The sequence below is a fragment of the Drosophila santomea genome, chromosome 2L (assembly GCF_016746245.2).
Source record: "Drosophila santomea strain STO CAGO 1482 chromosome 2L, Prin_Dsan_1.1, whole genome shotgun sequence".
Taxonomy (NCBI): Eukaryota; Metazoa; Arthropoda; class Insecta; order Diptera; family Drosophilidae; genus Drosophila; species Drosophila santomea.
The window spans coordinates 21071360-21092531 of record NC_053016.2 but is presented as its reverse complement, the minus strand read 5'-3'; the positions used below and the strand labels follow the sequence as shown (position 1 = coordinate 21092531).

The 21172-nt window shown below is 45.2% G+C and overlaps 1 protein-coding gene across 7 annotated transcripts in view; it reads left to right on the top strand.

The window, feature by feature from the left end:
* Nucleotides 1-2382: 2382 nt before the first annotated feature.
* Nucleotides 2383-21172, top strand: part of LOC120454558 (zwei Ig domain protein zig-8) — a 54203-nt gene continuing 35413 nt past the window's right edge. For 4 of the 7 annotated variants that reach the window (XM_039640008.2, XM_039639997.2, XM_039639987.2 and 1 more), the window contains exon 1: nucleotides 2383-3141. The gene's annotated coding sequence lies outside the window, so the exon portion shown is untranslated. The remainder of the gene's footprint in view (nucleotides 3142-21172) is intronic. The other 3 variants (XM_039639960.2, XM_039639969.2, XM_039639952.2) reach the window with 1 other exon arrangement.

The window sequence follows — 21172 nt, the reverse complement described above, 5'->3', positions numbered from 1 at the left end:
TCCCGAGGCATTCGGTGTGGTGCCTGCCGATCACACTCTTATCTTCTCACTCACCGTACTTCTCTATGGTAATGCTTAGAATACCATAAATACCAGACAGCAAGGCATATCGTTATAGTCTCTAATAGTAGTGTCTCGTTATACCCGTTACTCGTAGAGGCTGAAGGAAGCGTTTCTGACCATATAAAGTATATATATTCTTGATCAGGATCATAGCCGAGTCGATATGACCATGTCCGTCTGTCCGTCTGTCTGTCCGTCCGTATGAACGCTGAGATCTCAGAAACTACAAAAGCTAGAAAGTTGAGACTAAGCATACAGACTCCAGAGACATAGACATAGACGCACCGCAAGTTTGTTGATTCATGTTGGCACGCCCACTGTAACGCCCACAAACCGCCCAAAACTTCCATGCCCACACTTTTTAAAAATGTTTTGATATTTTTCATTTTTGTATTAGTCTTGTAAATTTCTATCGATTCGCCGAAAAACTTTTTGCCACGCCCACAAACCGCCCAAAGCTGCTTCGCCCACACATAGTCTTGTAAATTTCTATCGATTTGCCAAAAAACTTTCTGCCACGCCCACTCTAACGCCTACAAACCGCCAAAAAACTGTCAGTGTTTAAGACTCTCCTTCGCCTTCCCACTAGCTGAGTAACGGCTATCAGATAGTTGGGGGACTCGACTATAGCGTTCTCTCTTGTTTTTGTATTAGTCTTGAAAATTTTTATCGATTTGCCAAAAAACTTTTTGCAACGCCCACTCTAACGCCCACATACTGTCAGTGTTGAAGACTCTCCTTCGCCTTCCCACTAGCTGAGTAAAGGGTATCAGATAGTCGGGGAACTCGACTATAGCGTTCTCTCTTATTTTCTATTTATTTACAGTGCTAGAAATGTGTTGGATAATGTGTTGGCTTGATGGCGATTTTGACCCGATTAGGGGTATATTATTACTATTATTCAATTTATTTTTATTTTATCGCTTAAAAGACAGATTACGGCCAATGATTTTTCATCAAGTAACTCTACATGCAAAACTGTTGGTAATTGGATATGAATATTTACAATATGTTATTACTTGACAGCTTATTAGCTTAGTACTGGGTATCATATAGTCGCGGCTCTCGAGAACAGTAGGTTTGCGGGAAAAGTTGCCGACCAAGGTTGAGCGAGGTGAAATTGTTACTTTAAGTTACTTTAGTGAGCGGTGTCAATAATTAAATTTCGGTACATTTGAATCCCATAATGTACATACATATGTATATGGCAGCGCAGACATCTGCAGGTTGAATCTACTCCCTAATTAAGGGTAATATAACTTGAACGGCCGCCTATCGGTTCCCAATACTTTTTCAATCTCCAGAGCTTCCTTTGTGTGGCCAGGACGCGCGTCCGGCCAACCAGCGCTCTTCCGACATTCTGGCCTCCCGCCCACCGCGCTCCGAATGGCTCATGCAAAAGCAATTTCTTGAACTTTTACCCGACCGTTGATGCAGACACACAGACACACAGGCAACCTCTTGCAGATTAATACGGCGACCCCACTCAAAAGCGTTGTCTCGTAGATGCCACAGCACTTGAAAACCAGTACGAATGCGATTATGCCCCTGTAACAGTGAGTGTGCGTGAGCTGGCGCTCTCGCCCACAGTCACTCCAGCGTGGAAATGGCGCGCAGTAAGTAAGAAATCATTAAGGTTGGTCGGCACACTAATGGAATACGACAAGCGGCATGTGGGAACACACTCTTCCACTTGTCCTGCATCCTGGTGGCCACCTATAGCTGTCATTGTAGTTGTCAGTTGGCCGGGGGATTTACTCCACGTTCGGTTTTGGTCACCGCAAAAGTTTAGTTGCAAGTTGCGGCACCGCTTGCGGCAGTCATCCGTCCGTGGGGCGTGCGTGCCGTATGACTGCCAGTTGCATTAGGATATCAATTTGCGGGACACTGATTCGCCAGTTGTACTTGCGAAGTGTGGGTGCCATAAGAGGTTCGGCTGTTGGGGTCCTTTAGCAGCCAAACGCTCCGGCACGTGACTTTGGCAATGTGAGTTCCGTTCTCAAATGTGACACAATTTGGTCATCTTGGGACCAAGGAATTCGGAGTCCCCGTTAAGACACCTAAGAGACAGCGAGAGCGTAGAATGGACTCTCTTAGGCTGCCAGCGCCCTGGAAGCCATGGAAGTCAGGTGTAGCGGTTGGGCTCATTGGGCCATGTCGGGGATCGAAAGCTAGGCGCTGTCAAGTGTCGCTGACCTAAAAGCTTGACAGAGCTTCCGCTCAGCTTTTGTTTAGCTTTCGCTCAGCTGGGCCAGGCGCAGGCGCTGGCGCTCCCTTCCATTGGCGGAAGGTTTCCGAATGCTAACTGAGTCCTGGTCGTCCGGTCAGTTCCCTTCGTTTGCTCGTCGAAAGCTGTGCACGCTGCGGAAGCAACAGCATCGCTCGTTGCCCATTAGCAACAACAACACATCAACCATTGACATACCATTCAACACAGCAACAACAAGGCCGCACCGAGTACGAGACTGAGGCTGAGATTGGATTTGAAGTTGGGGGTTCCGGCGGCAAAAGTGCGTTTGAAATTACCAAAGTTGCCCCAATTAAATCGTGCAGCGCGACTACCAAGTTCAAGTTGGATGTTTCGCTGTGGGAGCGACGTGTTATTCTTGTGAACGCCTTAATGCTCGCGAAAACTGGTGCGCGGCGGGCGTAATATTCGCCAGTGACTCCGCGTTAAGGCAACTGTTCCTGCGAGCAACTGCGAGTGCGAAGGCAGCTTGCTGTCATCGGTGGCAAAAAGTAATAGCAGAAACGTAAGCCAAATCCGAAACGCCAGAGCCGCCAGAGGTATTGAGAATCCGGGAATTCGAGAACAGGCATCAGTAGTGACAACTGTAAAAAGTGCGGCTGAATTGTCGTTTTGCCACCACTTTGACCCAAATCGCATTGCATTCGAGTTGTGCCGGAGTGCGGGTTCTGCGGACGCATGCCTGATAGCTTAATACGAGCCGTGCATGATCGAAACTCGCGAGTGCCCGACAAGAATACAAGATCCACCAGGTACTGGAATCCGCTTCAGTATCCGTTCCGCGCTCAGCCGCACTTGGAAAGTGATTTACAGTTGGCCGTTTTTCACTAGTGAGTATGACATGTGGTTAACGTAATGCTTGTGACTTTCTGCCTTCCGCTGCTTCCTCTTAACTCCCTCTTGCCCCTTATATCCGTGGGACTTGAAAGTATGGGCTTTGGTTGGCCTGCGACAAGAACAAACTTGGATGCTGTCAAACATACATATACCACGAACGTGTCTTGAAAACACATCACCTCTGACTTATTAAAGAAGGTAAATGCCTAACTGCGTTGGCTATCAACCAAGAAAAGTTCAAATGAAGTTAGGTTTCGGAAGAGCAAATTTGTAAAGTGGTCACTCCTAGAATTGACTAATGAAACATATTTAATAAGAATGTATATTTCACTGGCATATATTAGAGACTTCAAATGACTATTTCAAATGACTATAAAAGTAGTTTACTTCCACTTTTATAATCTGCGAGTTCACTAAGAAATGGATACTTAAAAATTATTGTCCCAAACATAACTATTTTAATTTTTGTTTTGTGTTAAACGGTTAAACAGCTCGTACACTTTAGGTTTTATAATTGTCGTTTGATTCGTTTTTGTGGAAAGACGGAAGCAGCACACAATTTTAGGTAGATTCTTTACGCGGTTGTGTGTTCCATGAGCAGAAAACAAAGGTCGAAGAGAAATTGATAAATGGGTAGATTAAAAAAACTTATACACAAAGGCCTTCACAACTAACGGGTGTTTTTTTTAGAGGTATAGAACTTTAAGTTGGCATTACTGTTCAAGATGGCGACCGATTTAACAGCTGTCAAGTGATTTATTCTCAGTTTGGTTTGGCAATTCGTCATGCGTGCTTACAAAATCCAACTCGTGCAAGAATTGAAACCAAACGATCATCAAGCAAGGCGTAGATTCGTCGAATGGGCCCAAAACGAGATTGCTGTTGTTCCCGATTTTTCATAAGCCTCCAAGATCTTGTGATTTAACACCGCTAGACTACTTTTTGTGGGGCTATGTAAAGTCATTGGTCTATGCGGATAAGCCACAAACGCTAAACCATTTGGAAGACAACATTCGCCGTGTTATTGCCGATATACGGCCAAATATTGGAAAAAGTCATTGCAAATTGGACGTCCAGATTGGACTACATCCGAGCCAGCCGTGGCGGTCATATGCCAGAAATCATATTTAAAATGTAATGCCACAAGATTATCTTTCATGTCAATAAAATTCATGTCAATCGAATAATCCATCGTTGTTTTATTGCAATTTAAAGTTCTATACCTCTAAAAAAAACACCCTATATATTTGAAACCGCTTTAAGGTCGATAGGATTACGATACATCTGGAATGAATTTTTGACGAAGTAGCTCATGCAAATGGGAGACCAGGAATCGTACGGCTTTCTTGTTAAACAACAAAATGAAAGCGCAAGCTAAATATTTGCTAACGAAGCCCTTGGAGACGAGCGCTAATGGCGAATCTTATTTTTTCGTATATGTCGGAGCCCCCAGCGATAAGGCGCGTGGACTTGTTTTGGTGGGTGGTGGGGTGGCCGTGCGATTAAGTCGTTGGGGGACGTTGGGGGAGCGGCCACGCAGAAAGCAATTAAATGTATTTCCGCTTCGATGTCAAAATTAATGCGCGTTTCATATTTAAAAGCGTGAGTGCACGTACACACGAGCAAGCAGTAAAAGGTCACCAGGGCGGCAGGATGTGTGCTCGCGGAAGTTCTATATCAATTCTGGACTGTCACCGGACAAGTGGGTCGATTGGAGCAGGAGCATTTTATCACCTCGGGGACTCACATGCATGTCAGTAGACGGGTATCTGTGTGCAAGTGGGACACGCCCCGTGCCTATCGCCCTGCCTTACCGTTGAAGCCGGAACCAACGGGGCGTCCCAGTTTTATGACTTGTAGTTCGACACCTTGTGTGCTTGCTAATGAGCGTGGCAGACTTGCGTAATATGTGTTTATCATCCGGCCCCAGGCCGCCCGACTTTTTTTTTGTCATGGAACCGCAAATATGTATTTCAATTGGAAGTCTACTAAAAAGTAATTTGATTTGATTTTGTGCACACAGCACATAAAAACTTCTGCCAGTGTGTGTCCTACATATTTCGACAAGCTTTTTGCTCAGCTCCGAGCTCGGTTCTTCCATAGTAATCTATGCAAAATAGCCACAACTATAAGAGCAAAGTCAAATAAAAAACAACCAATATTTTAATAACGGATTACAAGCAAGCCCAGGAAGCCAAAGCTGATGTTGCTACCACAGCAAAAACAGAAACGAGAACAAGCGTTATAGGGAATGTAAGTTCCCATTTAGTTATGAGGCCCTCTTCTTGGCCAAATGCCTGAACGAGTCACTGGATCAGTGCGTAGACTGGCTGGCAGCCTGCTGATGCTTCCCCAACGTTCTTGCATCATTTCACTTCATTGTGTCTCCAGCGAGTCTTTGTTTTTATCCTGGTTTTCAAATGTTGTCATTCCTAGGACCCCGTCAATTGCACGATGATGTCATCTTAGTACACGTCCGCCGGGGTTTTCCACACGATATTCTTGCGGAGGGTTGCCAAATGCCAAGGTATCTGCATAAACACGAGTTTTAAATGTGCTCAATTATAAAAATGCAATAGCCACGAAAGCAAACAAAAGGTTAAATACTGCTGGCCGTTCGATTACCATTCAGAAGCACGGGAATGTAGCTAAACAATAAGGTCGCTGCCAACTTTTAATTTATTTTTGTGAATCATGCATGGTTCGAACTGGCCGGCTTATGGTTCTCCCAGAGTGTTCACCCGCATTGTGCAACCCTTCGCTGATATATATAGGCTCGAATCTTTTAGTGCTTTCCGTTTGATTGCAACTTGCAATCCGAGTCCGATGGCAAAGTCCATTGGGCTCCAAATGCATAAACCTGACAAAGGGGAGAGAAGTGAGTCGATACAAATAGGGGAAAAAAAGGACAGGCTTTGGGAAAATGAAGTAAGTAAAATAGTTGCTTAAGTTTTAAAAAGCCGATAAGGGTTTAGGTCTGAAAATACTCCTGCCTCGAGCTTTACAAATTAAGACCTTAATGAGGACTTTGTGTAATCATGCCAAATACGTTTGTGGGCGGGGCCACGCGAATTGATGACAGGAAAATTATACGAGCAGTTTGGCTGGCAACCAATCCTGATTGATAGCCGGATCCCCACCGTCTCAGATGTGCTGTCCAGGTATAAGTGGAGAGTTGCTCATATGAGATCTGAATTATTCAGGAAATTGTCTAATTATCGAAAAAGCTTTGGATTCATGTCCTTTCCTGGGACTTCTGCTTCTGTGTCATGTGGTCCGTTCAAAATACAAACATTCTATTAGCACTGAATGAATTATTAATAACTGTGTCAGCCGCCTGCTAATGAGATATTGTGCGGGCTACCGTTTTCATGGTGTGTGTGTGTGTAACTTACCCACAACACAACTGGACACTTAAATTTTTGGCAGTGTTTGCTTAGGTCTAAGCAGAAAATCATTAGTTGAAATGCGCAAATATCTCTAAGGTTTTTATTAGCTGAGCGGCAAGTAATTGCCCTCAATTAGGCCTTAATAGAACGACCATAGAGAGACGCTATATACACTGTGCAAAAAGAGCTAATCCGCACCATGCTAGGATACAGGCTTTGCGTATCCCTGGGGGACGAAGCTGAGCGTGAATACGTTTCGGTTGCTCTTTAAGTAAGAAATACTCTGTGTGCTTGGCATGTGGAAAAGAGGAGGGAGCACTTCTTGCTGTCTCTTTTCGCATTACTTAGTGCTTTTATTGAAGCAATTCTGTCAAGGCAGAAAACAACAGTTTGACACTGAAAAGTGGTTACTCTCCCTTGAGATTCGGTTTGGTGCTAGCTCCGCATTTGTTCACACCCGTTACTCGTACAGTAGAAGGGTATACTAAATTCGTTAAAAAGTATATAACTGGCAGAAGGAAGCGTATCCGACCTTATAGGATATATATTCTTGATCGGGATCAATAGCCCAGTCGATCTGGCCATGTCCGTCTGTTTCTCAGGAATATTTTTCCGACAGATCTTGTGGGCGTGACAGCGTTCTTATACAAACTTGCACAGCGTTGGCGTCCCTAGAATCTTTAAGCTAATTTTAAGAACCTTGACTATCTTATTCCCGTTTTAAAATAATTATGCTTTTAGGTGACATTGTACATTATTCACATATATGTATACATATGTACATTAAACACATATAGCACGCCAAGCCATTATGCCTTTCAAGCCAAACCTTTTGAAATATTAATCAGCTTTTGGGCATACCTATAAGTATGGGTATGTAAAAATGAAAACGACAAAATGTAAAATGTGGGCGTGGCATTATTTTTCTGTTTGTTGGCGTTAGAATGAGCGTGGCAAGGATTGACAGCACCGTGCGCTGTAACGAGCTTATAAATGTAAAACACAATCCAAGTGCGCGCACTATAATCACCATCGTTCTTGAAGTCCTTTGCCATTTGCTTCGCGCTGTAACTCGTTAGAGGGTTCAAGGTCCTCGTGCCGTGCTAAGATCAAGTTGTGTCTCCTCGGCATACAGATGCATGCAAATGCCAGCCATAATAAAAACAATACCCGGGCGAAGTGAGCACACGACATCAAGATTTAAAAATGTGTCCCAGCGTCTAAACAAAGGGCTCTTGGAAGAGGCGCAAATGAAATGTGTCCCTGGTTGGGAGTGTGTAACTAGGAGAAGGACAAAGCACTTGTGTTGGCTCTGCGCACTTGGCCCACAGTGAGGGGCTGTTGCCGAGCCGGCAAGTCGCGTTCATTTAACAATTTAGCAGCGAAAGTCCTCTTAAGTAAAGTTACGAAAATAAACTGTTTCTGAGTCTCACTGACTGCAGAACGTCCTTCCCCGAGAAAAACGTCATCGGAGAAGCAAAGGAGCAAAAAAGAAGTTAAAGCGAGAGGAGCCATTCGGTGTTATGTGATAAGCAACCGATGCTCCCATACGGGTGCGTTCGAAAGTTCCGCTGCGCCCCATCAAATGTGGCCATCATGTCGTTTTCCATGCTGCAGAATGTAATGCGAGCTTATTACCATAAAAGCATTGCCTTTCACGCTCATATATTATATATTTTTGCCAGTGGTAAGTGAGCTTGCTCCAAAGAGAATGTGGCCCCTTTGCCAATGGAAAAGACAGATGTGAGATAGATGTGTTCAATTTTAGTAATAGCTCTTTGGGGCCTTCGGTCGGGGCCGAAAGACACTGCTCTGCCCAAAAGTTTTAACTGCTGCCCGTTAGATCATAGAAAGTAGTGTGATGGCCAGCCCGCCCACAAATTATATCGCCAGGATCCGACGCAGAAGTCCCTTGGCTGGCACTGCACAGACTTGAGAAATATGGCATCTGGCTTGCCGCAGGGGAGTGTGCCTTTAAGCCAGCGTCGCAAAAAGAAATTCTAAGTCAATACATGCTGAGTACCCTGAGGAGCTGGCGGGATGAATGAAATACTGAAATGTGGATGTCTGTGTGGCTGCGTGGATCCATCAGTATCATCGCATGTAAGCTCCGTTTGCAGCTCCCGGCACACGAGAAATATTTCATACAACATTAAGCAACTTTTCAGCCACAGAGGTTCGTAAGTTCGGCATGAGCCGGCCAAAAGATGTTATGGGGCGATTGATAGGAATACCGAGGCTTCTGGCGTGAATATGCTGCCATATAAAACTTGGACAGATCCACAGCTACTGCGTTGTTGCGTCCGGCTGCTCAAACAAAGGCCTTCCGTCCTGACCGCAAAATTCAATTTGTGTGCTACGCAATCTTAAGTTTGTGCGATTGTTGAGTGTCCCCGACTCGGATACCAGGTTTCCCTTTATTTACAGCTCGTATCGCTGCAATCGTTTTTTATCTGCCTCGTTTGTCCGGACAGTCCGGCCAATATGAACTGACTGCGGACATTCGCTTGCCGCTTGCTTATGCCGTTATCCTTTTATGCTGCGCCTTATCAAAACGTGCGATGGGTCATTCAGCGTCTGGCTTTATGAACTGGAACAGAGTTGGGATATGGGTCCGAAAAGAATACCGACTGCACTCCCCCATCCCCATCCAACCGCACCTACCATCCCCCGCCTGCACCGCAATTATGTTTTGTGGCTTGCGGCGTGCGGACCGGAAATTAATTTCGTGCTTTATTGCAACTAATTCGATTATGAGTCCGCTCGGCTTCCAGCCCCAACACCTAAATACTAGACTCCCGAAAGCTGCAACCTCCCGCTGCGCTTAACATCTCCACAAACAAGGCCCGCGTGCTGGCAGTGTTGATTTGCATGAATGTTTATGCATAATTTATGACGCTGCAATTGCTGGTTGTGTTCGCAAACATGCGTCGAGCCACCAGGGACTATTTGTTTTTAAATAATGCGCACTAATTTAATTTATTGCTTTATTATTCTTTTCGCTTCGAAAGCCTGGTGAGCTCCTGGTGAGCGCACTTCTGCGAGCTGGCATACAAAATGCCGATTGAAATTGAAATCAATTAGAGCAAAAATGACATCACTTGTTTTATTAGTGGTCTTTGAGGATACACATAGAGTTCGCCATCGGTATCTCCGATTAGGTAAAGCAAAAGCAGAGAACAAGTATATATATTGGGTGTAGAATCGCATTCAAAACGCCACACCATCACCATCGCACCATGTCGCATCAACATCCACATCAATACATACATACATAGCCGGGTATACACACTCCGGGTATTTTCCTGCGTCCTTTATTATTTTTATCGATTTTTAGCTGATGGCTTTATCAACAAGCGGCGCTTGTCTTTTCAGTCCGTCTTTGGTCACTTGTTGGGCAAACACACAAAAGACCGCTCGCCCCTGTTGAGTGATGTGAAGTGCCTGCAGGCCGCGTTCTCAGGGCCTGCGCATATAATAGCCAGGCTTTGGGGCGTTATGGCATTCGCACGCTTCATTTGACATAAAGACCAAAAATAACCGCTGCCATCCCCTGGTCATGGATCTGATGACGCCGGTTCTGGTTGGTAGCTGGGTCCAGGATTGGACGTTAATTGAGTAAACGCCCCTTATTTGGCTTGCATATTTTAAGCCCGACAACAGCAACAGCACATAATTAAAGAAAAAGCGGAAATGGTGGGACTTGGAACATAACTTAGCTTACACAAATCTGGATTTCCCTTGCCAAAAGCACTGTTGCCTCCCCGATTTTCTCGTTTCACACTGCTTCACCCCAATCCATCCCAATAACCAAAACGCTGGGATCCCCAGGAGCGGTTCGCAAGAAGCGATGGAGATTGATAGGTAAACAGGAAGGCCAGCGCAATTAACATGAGTGGGGAAAAATGACATCGCGATGGCACTTCCTATTGATTTTTAATTAGCATAAACAGACAATAATTGCGGCAATGTGCAGAAATCATCGCCAATATGCAACGACATAATTATGTTGGGCTATCGGTTTCGTCGGGCCTTTCCTGTTGACACGGAGCGACACACACACTGCTTATGAAACGTGAAAAATGTATTAAATTTGCTGTCAGTTGCTCATTTCAAATTGCTTTACGTGCCGAGGGAAGCAATTGCTCTCAGCAAATTAAATTGACTGCTCGACGAGCTGACTGGATGTTGAGTGGAGGGCTGTGAAGTGGCAGGCTTTTTCGGATTACTATCGGATGAAGATACTGTGAATTTAATAAATATTTGAAATATTCTTTGCCGCATTTACTAATTGCAATGACACTGCGTTTTCGCCGTCCACTCGCATCTCGATGTTATGATCCTTGACCTGCTCAAAGGATAGCTCTTCAGGTAAGTGATTTATCACTTTTCCTTGTAAGCGGCTGTCGAGGAATGTGGCCGAAAGATATTCGGAAATTGAAAAAACAAGCTTCCCGGAGACAAACGTCAATAAAGCTGCATAAAATGAAACGAAATACGGTAATCTATCTCACAAAAAAGCCCAGAAAAAGTACAAGATTTTACATATTTTCTTGCCCTCCCCTTGTTCCCCTTGTTCCCCTTGCCCTCCCTTGTTCTGCGGTATCTATGTGCGAAATTTATCTCGCCCAAGCGGGACGTGGTCCAAAAGAGCGAGAGCTAACGAGGTACTGGGGCAGCTTGTGCGAAGGAAAATCCAAAGATTAAATTAAATTGTACACGTCCCCATTTAAAACTAAACAGTCTGAGTCTGCGACAGCAGTTCCAGACCGGCAGCAGCTGGGTCTCGTTCTCGTTCGTCATAAGGATGTGTGCAAATCCCCACAGCTTGGCCAAGAAGGCTGGACGGGCCAGCCGGCTGTGGCGCAATAAATCACAACATTTTCAGATGCTTACACAAATGCCTTTTTGATCCTTAATTTTCTGATCAAATACGTGACATTAAGTTTGGGAGGCGGGGCTTAGGGGACGCAAGTAACAAATAGCAAGATGCTGAAAATTGAATGCGAGTGGCCGGGAATCCTTCCGGCTGAGCCATTGATATTTCTCAGCATCCCGAAATCAAATCAAGCGATTGAGTTGTCTTCTGTGTGTGTTCTGCTGCAAAACAAAACGGTGGAATTTCCAATCCCAGAAGATTGTTGGACTCAATAAGTATCTTTGTGTTTCGCATTGGATTGCACTAGAAAACTTTGCAACATCAACAACAGCAGAAACGAAAGCAACGGCGGCGTGGGTTGTTAAACTTACTTTTATGACTGTCTGAATGCGATAGTCGCCTTGCCATTGCCCATGCCTGATCTCTGCCTCTTCCGCAATGTGTGTGACTGTGCGCTTTATTCGCTTGCTTACTTTTCAATTTATTACGCTACATTAAAAACTGCTATACAGATACAAATGCGCGAAAGCCAGATACGTGGATGGTTTTCACAGCCATATGTGCTCGTGTAGCACACACGGGAGGAATGTATTAAAGGGGAAATCGCATTGTATTGCCATTTGACAAAATGTCAATTGCAGTGACAATGTATTAAAAGCTACATTTGTTCTCAGGCACGGGCACAATGGAGCGATTTGCCAGCTGCCGAACAGAGGTTCAATCAAGAACATCCAATGCTTCTCAATTGCAATATGCGATGATGTTTTGCAGCTGTAATTAAATTGCTGACGAAGGGGCTTGCAGGAGCTGGGAAACCGCTTTAAAAGGCATTTGAATATTTCAAATTACTAGAATCTAGAAAAGAAATCTAGAAATCACAGCATCTTGGTTTAAACAAACGTAAAATACACCACCAGGCTTCTATATTCATTTGGCTTGCACTATGTTAAGGGGTGACGTGCAATATTAATGCACACTGGCCTTGTCCTGAACTGTTATCATGTTACATTTATATTATTTTATTTTATTAAAGATGATAGCACAGTTTACAAAAACACCTAACAAACATAGCACGTTAGTAGTACAAGCTACGAGGCCATCGTCCTCGTACATCTATACTTATAAACAATATTTATATATCTTATAATATTTTTAAGTTAAGCTGCAAAAACATTACATTGTACACGTATTTGTGGGGCTTGTCGCATCCAGTTCACAATTATTGAGCTTGTCGAGCATTCGCAGAAATTGTTAAGAACACTGATGGCGCACGAAGAGGACTGGGAGGGAAAGTACCGAAAGTACTGGTCTTCAGCTTGCTACGCAGCTTGCCACAAACATTTTATAATGGTGCCAACTTTGCAAAGGCACAACTTTTGTCATGTAAAGCCCACATCCAGAAAGCCAAGACACCCCTTTTGGCCGCGTCCCTCCAGCGCTTCTGCAGACGAATATGCAAATACTCACAAAATTATAATTATTATACAATTTTTTAAATGTACATGCCCACCGCCAGAAACTGTTGACGGAAGGGCTCTCTACATGGTTCCGTAGAGCAAAATGCCAGGCGACGAGGTAAGCCCACCAAACCGAACCCGAGCCGGAACTCGGGCCCAAAACCTTACCTCTCAATTGACATTTAGGGACGGAAACCTTTCGGAAACTGTCAAATTTTCACTTTGACTTGCAGACACGACCGCTATACAGTTGACGACGCAGTATTTCCATTCAGCATGACGGGTTTTATGGCCAGAAGACAATGCGCAAAAGGGAAACGCCTCATTTGGAAAAAGCGATTAAATAAAATTCCGATTTGCAGCCAATTTGACTTAATTAGCTGGCTGCCGGGAGTTGTCAAACGGCGATTAATAAGTTTGCTCTTAATTACGTGACCAAAAGCCATCGATTTTACTCCAGGCAAAAACCAATCAACGTAAAAGTCGTCACAAAGACGGCCACGTTAAAAATGCCCCACCATTGCCAATCCCGGATAGCAACTCTACGCCGCCTGCCCTCTGCCGAGAGTTTTGAATGAATTGTGTTTAGCGACTGCCGATTGAGGGATGACAGTTACCATAAGTGATTACCCCGCCTTCTGTTCTAGCGCCGTAGCATCGCAATAATTTGTCTATTCAAACTTTTTCGCAGTATCGTCGACTCGCGTTCGCGTTTTCCTTTTTCTTTGCACGTCATTTATTTTGTTAATGTTGGTAAATAAACAACCGCGTTGTGGGTGGAAGAAGAGTAGGAGTTCTTACTTGGAAGCATTTAGGCGGCGACAAGTCAAAAGCTTCGTCAGAAGCAACGTCATCAATTTCAATTTCCACTCTACTCCACTCCACAACCCTCGTCCAACTCATTCGAGGTGGGACCTCGAAATATGGCAACAATTTATAAGTGATTCATCATTGTTTATTGGCTCCATCGATGCGCAAACTGCCGTGGACCAGAATTATGGCTGACAATTTTGGCAGGCCAATACCAAAACCAAAAAATCTTCTGCTGCCAGCTTGGAGTTGTGTCCTTATTATTGAGCCGTAAATTCAACGTCAGATCTTCATCGCCCATGGGGAAAAATACCCTCCTTTCCAAATTGTTTAAAAACAGACTCAGCAGGTAGTCAGCAAAGTGCGGTTGATGCTCTTTTCAGACAGCGCTTTAAAGCCATTGCCAAGGACCAAGGCGAGCTGGTCGCCATGGCTGAAGATAGAACTCGACAAACTGGCACCTCGAAACCCGAATCGTAGATGGAACGCGACTTCTCGGAGGCGCTCTTATCCATTTCGTTGCATTTCTTGAGTACTTCAAAGTTGTGGTCGCCAAATGCAAAAACAAAGCTTAAATGAACCAAAAACATACCCGAATATTCATACTTTTGCTTATCAAGTGTGTCTGCTAAATAAATAGCCTGCACTATAATAGGTGCAAATTGTTTTGGCGCAGTTTTCAGGATGTCTTCCACCCGCTCCCTGGGTTCTTATGTACCTTATACACGCCATGTCCATGCATGCCGACGAGCCCAGGGAGCGACAACTGTTTTTGGCAGAGCGTTTTCCTATTAAAATTTTCATTAAATTGAAAGCAATTAGTGTGGGCGGGAGGGTGTACAAGACCCCGGGCTGCCGAGCTCCTAAGCTGTCGCAGCGATGCTGCTGTTTGAGTTTTGATTATTGTCAAAACACTGGGCAGCAGCTGCAATTTGCCACCCACAAACGAGGCCACGTCGGCTGGGTGGGATGGGTGGTATGGGGGCTTCTCTGGCCAGGCTTTCCACTTTCATAAGGCGCCAACTGCGTTGATGACACCACAAAGTCCCATGACATCAAGATACGAGACTCCAACCCCCCGGCGAAGATATTGCGAATTGGATAGGCCCTCAAAATTAATTTGCTGCCCGCCTGCAGCGATAAATAAATCCTTACCTGGACTTTTCGCCTTGGGTGCTCCAGCTGCTAAAGGCTCCGCCATTTCCGGCTTTATTGCGTGCGCCATTTTGTCAATTGCTTTGAGCACTTCCGGCGAAGAGACTTGTGGGCTAGAAATTGATAACGGCCAGCGCTGCACAATAACTTTTGATGGCCGAAATGTTGTGAGCACAGCACTAAACACCACGCATTAAAAAAAAACGAAAAATCTGAAAGCCAATAGTCAACGACAAAAAAAATGGATATTGGACTTCTGACAGCTGCGCTGCTTATTAAGCGGTTTGCTGCCCTTCCATCACAAAATCTGACATGGGGTAGCACCGGCTGCCACCACGGCGCTCCACGTTCGGTTGCAAGTATTGGTGCCAGGGTATGAGGGAAACTGGATAGGGCAGCGAACAATTTGATGCGATTTTTCAGAGCTCGGATAGCCCTACAAAACCGAACAATAAAGAATTATTCATGTATCTCGTTTTCAATGAAATTTTTGTGCCACCGCGCAGAGTACCCTGTGGTCATAAAAAATGTAAGCGAAATCAAGTTTAATGCAGTCATGTCCGGGTTCCTGATTCAGTGTGTGTCTTCCTAGCGGCTCTCACATAAATCAGATTTTAATTCTTAATTCTAGCAAAGGCCCTTCCAAATAGGTAAACAGTCATCATGACCGTCGCTCTCGATTCTGACTTGGCCAGCTCTGAGCCCGGGGATCATGACTTTCGGACTTGTGTTATTTGTATGCACGAATTAGACAGGTGAAATATTGAGAAGGTATCCAGTGGGCGGGAACGTGGGGGCGCCTGAAACTTCGTAAAAATATCGCCAGGCCGAAATTAAATTCCAGTCCTGCTCCACCATTCTATGTGCCACATGCAAAGTCCACAATTTTCAATAAAAATAGCCACAGGCTCAAGCAAAAAAGCTCCAACGCGGTCTCACTCCCCAGAGTTCCTGTTCTTGTTCCAGTTCCTGAATAACGAACTTTCAGAACGTCTTTTTTGTGATGTGAAATTTTCTGGCTAAGCGTTTGAACTGAGGTGGAAATTATTTCTATGCCATTGAATACGCCCGCATGTGTGGGGTTCGATTGAATCGGAGCATGGCGAGCCGCAGGTATTTTGCTCTCCACGCGTTCGAATCTTAAAGGCACCTCTTAAAGGTGCAGATGGAATTTTTGGTTATTGGCTCACTTTGCAGCACCGAGGCAGAGCTACGGGAACGCCGGGAGTATGCCATCCTTCTATCCTTCCGTTGGCAATGCCATGCATTCCTTTGATCAATTTGTGGACTGGGAAAGAGCGGAGCTCCGACCGACGTCAATAATGTGCGTGTGCCAGGATTCCGGGCCGAAGGGCCCGTATTCCTGCGGAGAGGGGTTGCTACCCATTTCGTATCGTATTTGGACCGGCTTTAGGGGCATGTCAACATCAAACATTTCGGCACGCGCACGCACCTCGGCATTGTTCTACGAAACAGACTTGCGGTGCGTTCAATTTCGCCTCGGGACCTTAATTTTTGTCGCCACTCGAACTGGAAGCCATTTGCATATTTGACAGGACATTAATTAATAGTAAATCGTGCGTTCAACGGTTGAGTTAAAACTTTTGTTATGCGGACAGTTTTCCTGGCTGTTACCCACAATTGTCGTCACTATTCGGGTGCCACCGAATCACGTGAGTCCGTGTGCTCAGTTTGGCCAGCGAATTTCCCAGCCAGCAAATCACGAGTAAATACCTCTCAGCAGGTGCTGCTGACCGTTCAGTCCTTCCGTTTCTTCGGTACAGCTTACGTAATCTTGGCGGCTGTAGGCCTCGTGGCTCGTTGTTAATGGCTTTCCACTGGCCGATGTTGCCTGTTGCAGGTCCACTTAATTTATCAAGCATGTATCCTGCGGTTGACAGTGACAAGGCCGAGCCACTAGCAGCTGCGACTTTGGAGTTTCTAATTGAATCTGCTCCGCTCTCTGCCAGCGGCTTGGGCCGCTCCAGCGCACCCCGCAAATTGAGCGGCAAACAATGGCTGCGACCTTATTCCGATTTTCCTACACAAGGCCTTGCTGAGCGGTAACCGCTGCTCCTAAAACGAGGGAAGGAGGAGTTGCAAAGACGTGTGGCAATGAATTAAAGCGCCGCGGCTTTCGGCGCCACTTCAATAAATAAATGTATTCATGACTTCGCTTTCCCCACCGTTTCCCAAGGCAAAGATGCCGCGAATATTGTCATATTTGCGGCATTAAACATTTCACGGCACTTGCTAATTGCCGCAGCGTAACGGAAACGCACAGAGGCCGCCGTATATGTACATATGTATGCAGGGAAATATGTAGGGTCCCGTGCACAAATCGATATCGCTAAGATACAAGTTTCTCGGAGCTGGGCAGTGGCTCGTATCAGGCAAACAAAATCAAGCGGCACGCGGACTGCTAAGGTGTAAGTAAAGTTTCGGAGCACATTCCTGTCAGAATGCCCTTATACGGTGCAATGCATATTATGATACTTATACCGCTCATACACTTGGGGAGTGTACACTTTGTACAATTGTAAATTTCTTGCTCGCCGGAAGTGCGCAGAGCTCCCACTTTTATTTTCTTGAGTCATAAGGCGGCATTGGACGCTTTTCGGGTACAACAACTGTTATGCACAAGATTGTGAACTAAACGAAGTGCGGCAACAACAGTCGTTGCGCAACAATGGGGGCACAGCGAAAGTTCAAAATGTCGACAAACAAACAAACAAAATTTCATTTGCAGCGCCTCGTAAATTGCGTGCATACATATATGTAAGCACATGCACAGTTCGGCATCGATGTGTGTGAGCGAGTGTTGGTGTCTGCAGCGCAAATGTTGGCGCAGTGTTCAAGTGTATGTGTGTCAATGCCGCTGACGTCGAGTGAGCGTGAAACAAATGCAAGCTATAAAATCTCAACAAAGCGCGATGCCAAAGGGCGCCGTCGGATCGTTGAAAGCGATGGCGGGGGGTGGTGGTGGCGTCGGTGCTATTTGCGCAGCATAAGCGGAGCCATTGCTAACACACACCATTGCTAACACCAACCTGCCCCACCCACGCCCACGTTCTGATGTCGTTAAGCTGTGCAAACGATTTCGCAAGGCAAGGCGGAAAATTCTTTCCAAAGCAACAGCATCAGGGCAGTGAAATGGAAGGGTGGGCACGGCGGTGGGAAGGGGCTCAAGGCTCAAGACCTTAAATGAAGTCTACGAACCCGATAAACTGTTTTAAAATAGTTCCATGCTGTGTCTGTGCCTGCGTGTTAAAAACGAAAGTTTTGCATTAAGTTAGAGTTCTAAAAACGTTTAAATATAATTGTTTTGGTCATATCCCTAGTTCTCCCTTACAACTCGATTTCGCGTTTTTACCACCAACCAGTATATTTTATAAACGATTGCCGAAAATTGGCTTTCGAGGACCTTTGTGCTCTTTTATGTACCAGTTCTGCACTAAACCTACTTATTTTATTTTTTCTTACCTATTATCTGATCGAGGCGCATTGCAATCCTGTTTAATAGAGATCCCAGGCGGTGACGAAAGTTCCTATATGAGTTGCACAACACCAAACGTATACCTCATGGAACTGGCCAGCAGCACTGGCAGTGGTGGAACGTGATTCTGCCCTCCTCTCCTCGTTTGCGGAAGAAACTTTCCGTGGCACGCAGTTGTTGTCCTGTTGCCAGGGACCCGATATCTGAATCAGCAAGGGGAAAACACTTCCACGAAAGAAGCCGTGTAATCACTTGTCGTGCAGCTGAGCTCCAACCTATCCCCGTCCTTTGGACATCTTTGGGGTTTTGCTTATTTGTAAACACTCGGCTGTTATTGCCATGTTATAGGATGTTTTGACAGAGTGCGGGCTGGTACACTAGCTGAAAGGTTTTCGAAAATATTCGGAATCGCAAGATGCCCAATTTATTGGACAGATAAATCCCTCGGCGCTGGCCTGGCATGTTGTCGCTCAAAATGAGAAATTTATATGAAAACTTATTTCCCACCACTCGGTCATTGCGGCGGGCCTTGGGAGATCAAAGTAGCGAAGTAAATTAACTTGAAATGTTGGAAGCGATAAAACGCAGCCGATAAGCGGCCCGACATAAGCCTGTTCGTGGCAACTTTCATGGCTCTTATCGCTCCGCTTGCCTCTGGGTCCCCTGCCGTGTCCTTTTCAAGCGCCCTTGTGCTTTTGTGGGTCTCCAGAATGGCGTGTTCTAATGCGGGGCTGAATGCAAATGTGAGCCCGAGTCCGGCATGCGTTATCCATCGCAGTGCAATTGAATTATTGCATGCTTGCTCGTCCTGTAATTAGCCGAGCGCACATTAATTGAAGTGCCTACGACTGTCATGGGCAGTCCGACAAAACACTGGCACTCTCGCGGCTTCAGCTGGAGCGTGGCAATTTCCCGCGTTCATTTAAAGCAATCCGCAAACCGTGCGAGCGTGCTCGACAATTGGGCCCAGATTGTTATTTCGTGCACGGGCAGAATGCATTATTTATTTGCTTTGGCAGGGTTCCCAATTTCGCGGCATATAAGAGAAGGGTCATGGACCACAATTGCAACCGAAGGGTTAATCAACTCCACGGATTGCACAAAGATAGATACGTAACAACACTCTACAGTTGACTAAATCTTTCGTGCACCTAATAACCAGATGGCCAGATTGTATGCTTAAAGAAATCAATTTAATATGGTTACATTTTGGTGTAATTTTCGTATTCTGTACTTGGCAGGCAAATAAATGTGTAACGAATTCGATTGATTTTGTTACGAGGACTCATTCCTTTTAATTTTAGTGTTTGTTCCTGGTAGCCATTTTTCGATCGATTAACCGATTGGCTGAACAATACATTAAAATAGGAGCCTTGCTAGAAAAGATACTTTTTCTTGGCCCATTTTTCCATGGCGGCACGTCTGACCACTCGATGGCTTCGCTTTTTTGGGCAGGAAAGAGTACTGTGCATAATGAGCGCAAATATTTGCACATAATCATCCTTTTTCCTTTAGCCGACGTCCTCGTACTTGTGCATAATTTTGGTTTCCTTTTTTGGAGCAGCACATGAAAATATTTAAATATTTATGAAATTATGCTAAAGTTTCAACAAGTCATAAATCTCTGTTGATGTTTGACTTTTTATGCAAAATGTATTTCATTTGCATAAAAATGGCTGACAAAATATTTTCCAAGCCGATATTCATGGGAGTGGGGCGTGCGGTGGATGGTGGGGGACTGTCAGCTGAACAAAGATACACGAAATTCAAACAATAAACTCCAGCAAATGCCAACAGCCGTCATCGCACACCTGTCCAGTAGCCCTAGACGGCCGACTGTGTTATGGCTATACTCCCTGCTTGGGTGCCCCAAAAACTTTTCCCTGTAATCAATCACGCTTCATTTATTGACACACCGAAAGGACGGGACCAGGTAGCGGCTGCCGGCCAAAAGTTTCGTCTGCCGCAAATCTGGCCCGTAGAGCTCATTTGCAGGCTGAAACGCACCTGGGCTGATTTATGTTGGCCAAAGTGCGGGCATCAACACTCATTCGTCATGGGAGCCACGACTGCGATTGCTAAGTATTGGCCGACCCTATCAACTCAACGCAAAGTAAACGAGGTATTAGGTCTAAACAGGCAAGCAATTATGAGAACGGATCCACCGGTTAACAATTTCGTTTCCAACGGATGCTCAAAGCAGATACATTTATGTTCCATTATTTTGTAATGGGTATTACTCGTAGAGTAAAAGGGTATACTAGATTCGTTGTAACAGAAGGCAGAAGGCAGCGTTTCCGACCATATCAAGTATATATATTCTTGATCAAATTCAATAGCCGAGTTGATCTGGCCATGTCCGTCTGTCTGTATGAACGTGGAGATCTCAGGAACTATATAGATTCAAGATACATAGACGCAGCGCATGTTTGTTGCCCAAGGTTGCTATGTTGCCCAAAACTGCCACGCCCACACTTTTGAAAAATGTATTAATTTTTTTTTCACATTTTGTTACTCTTATAAATTTCTCTCGTTTTGCCAAAAATCTTTTTGTCACGCCCACTCTAACGCCCACAAACCGCAAAAAAATGTCACTGTGGAAATTTCTCCTTCGGGGAACCCGACTATAGCGTTCTCTCTTGTTTTCATGTCGGAAGCAGGCGATTGATTGGCAGAGCATCTAGCAGCAGTGATGTGCAGCAAATTGCAGCATTTGCTGGGGATCAGATATAATGTATGACGGAAGGGGCTGAAAGCTCAGCTGCAAAGGCTCCACAGCTCGTGGCTGGCATGTGGCAATCGGTAATCGGCAAGGGGCATCTGGCAAATGGCCAGATC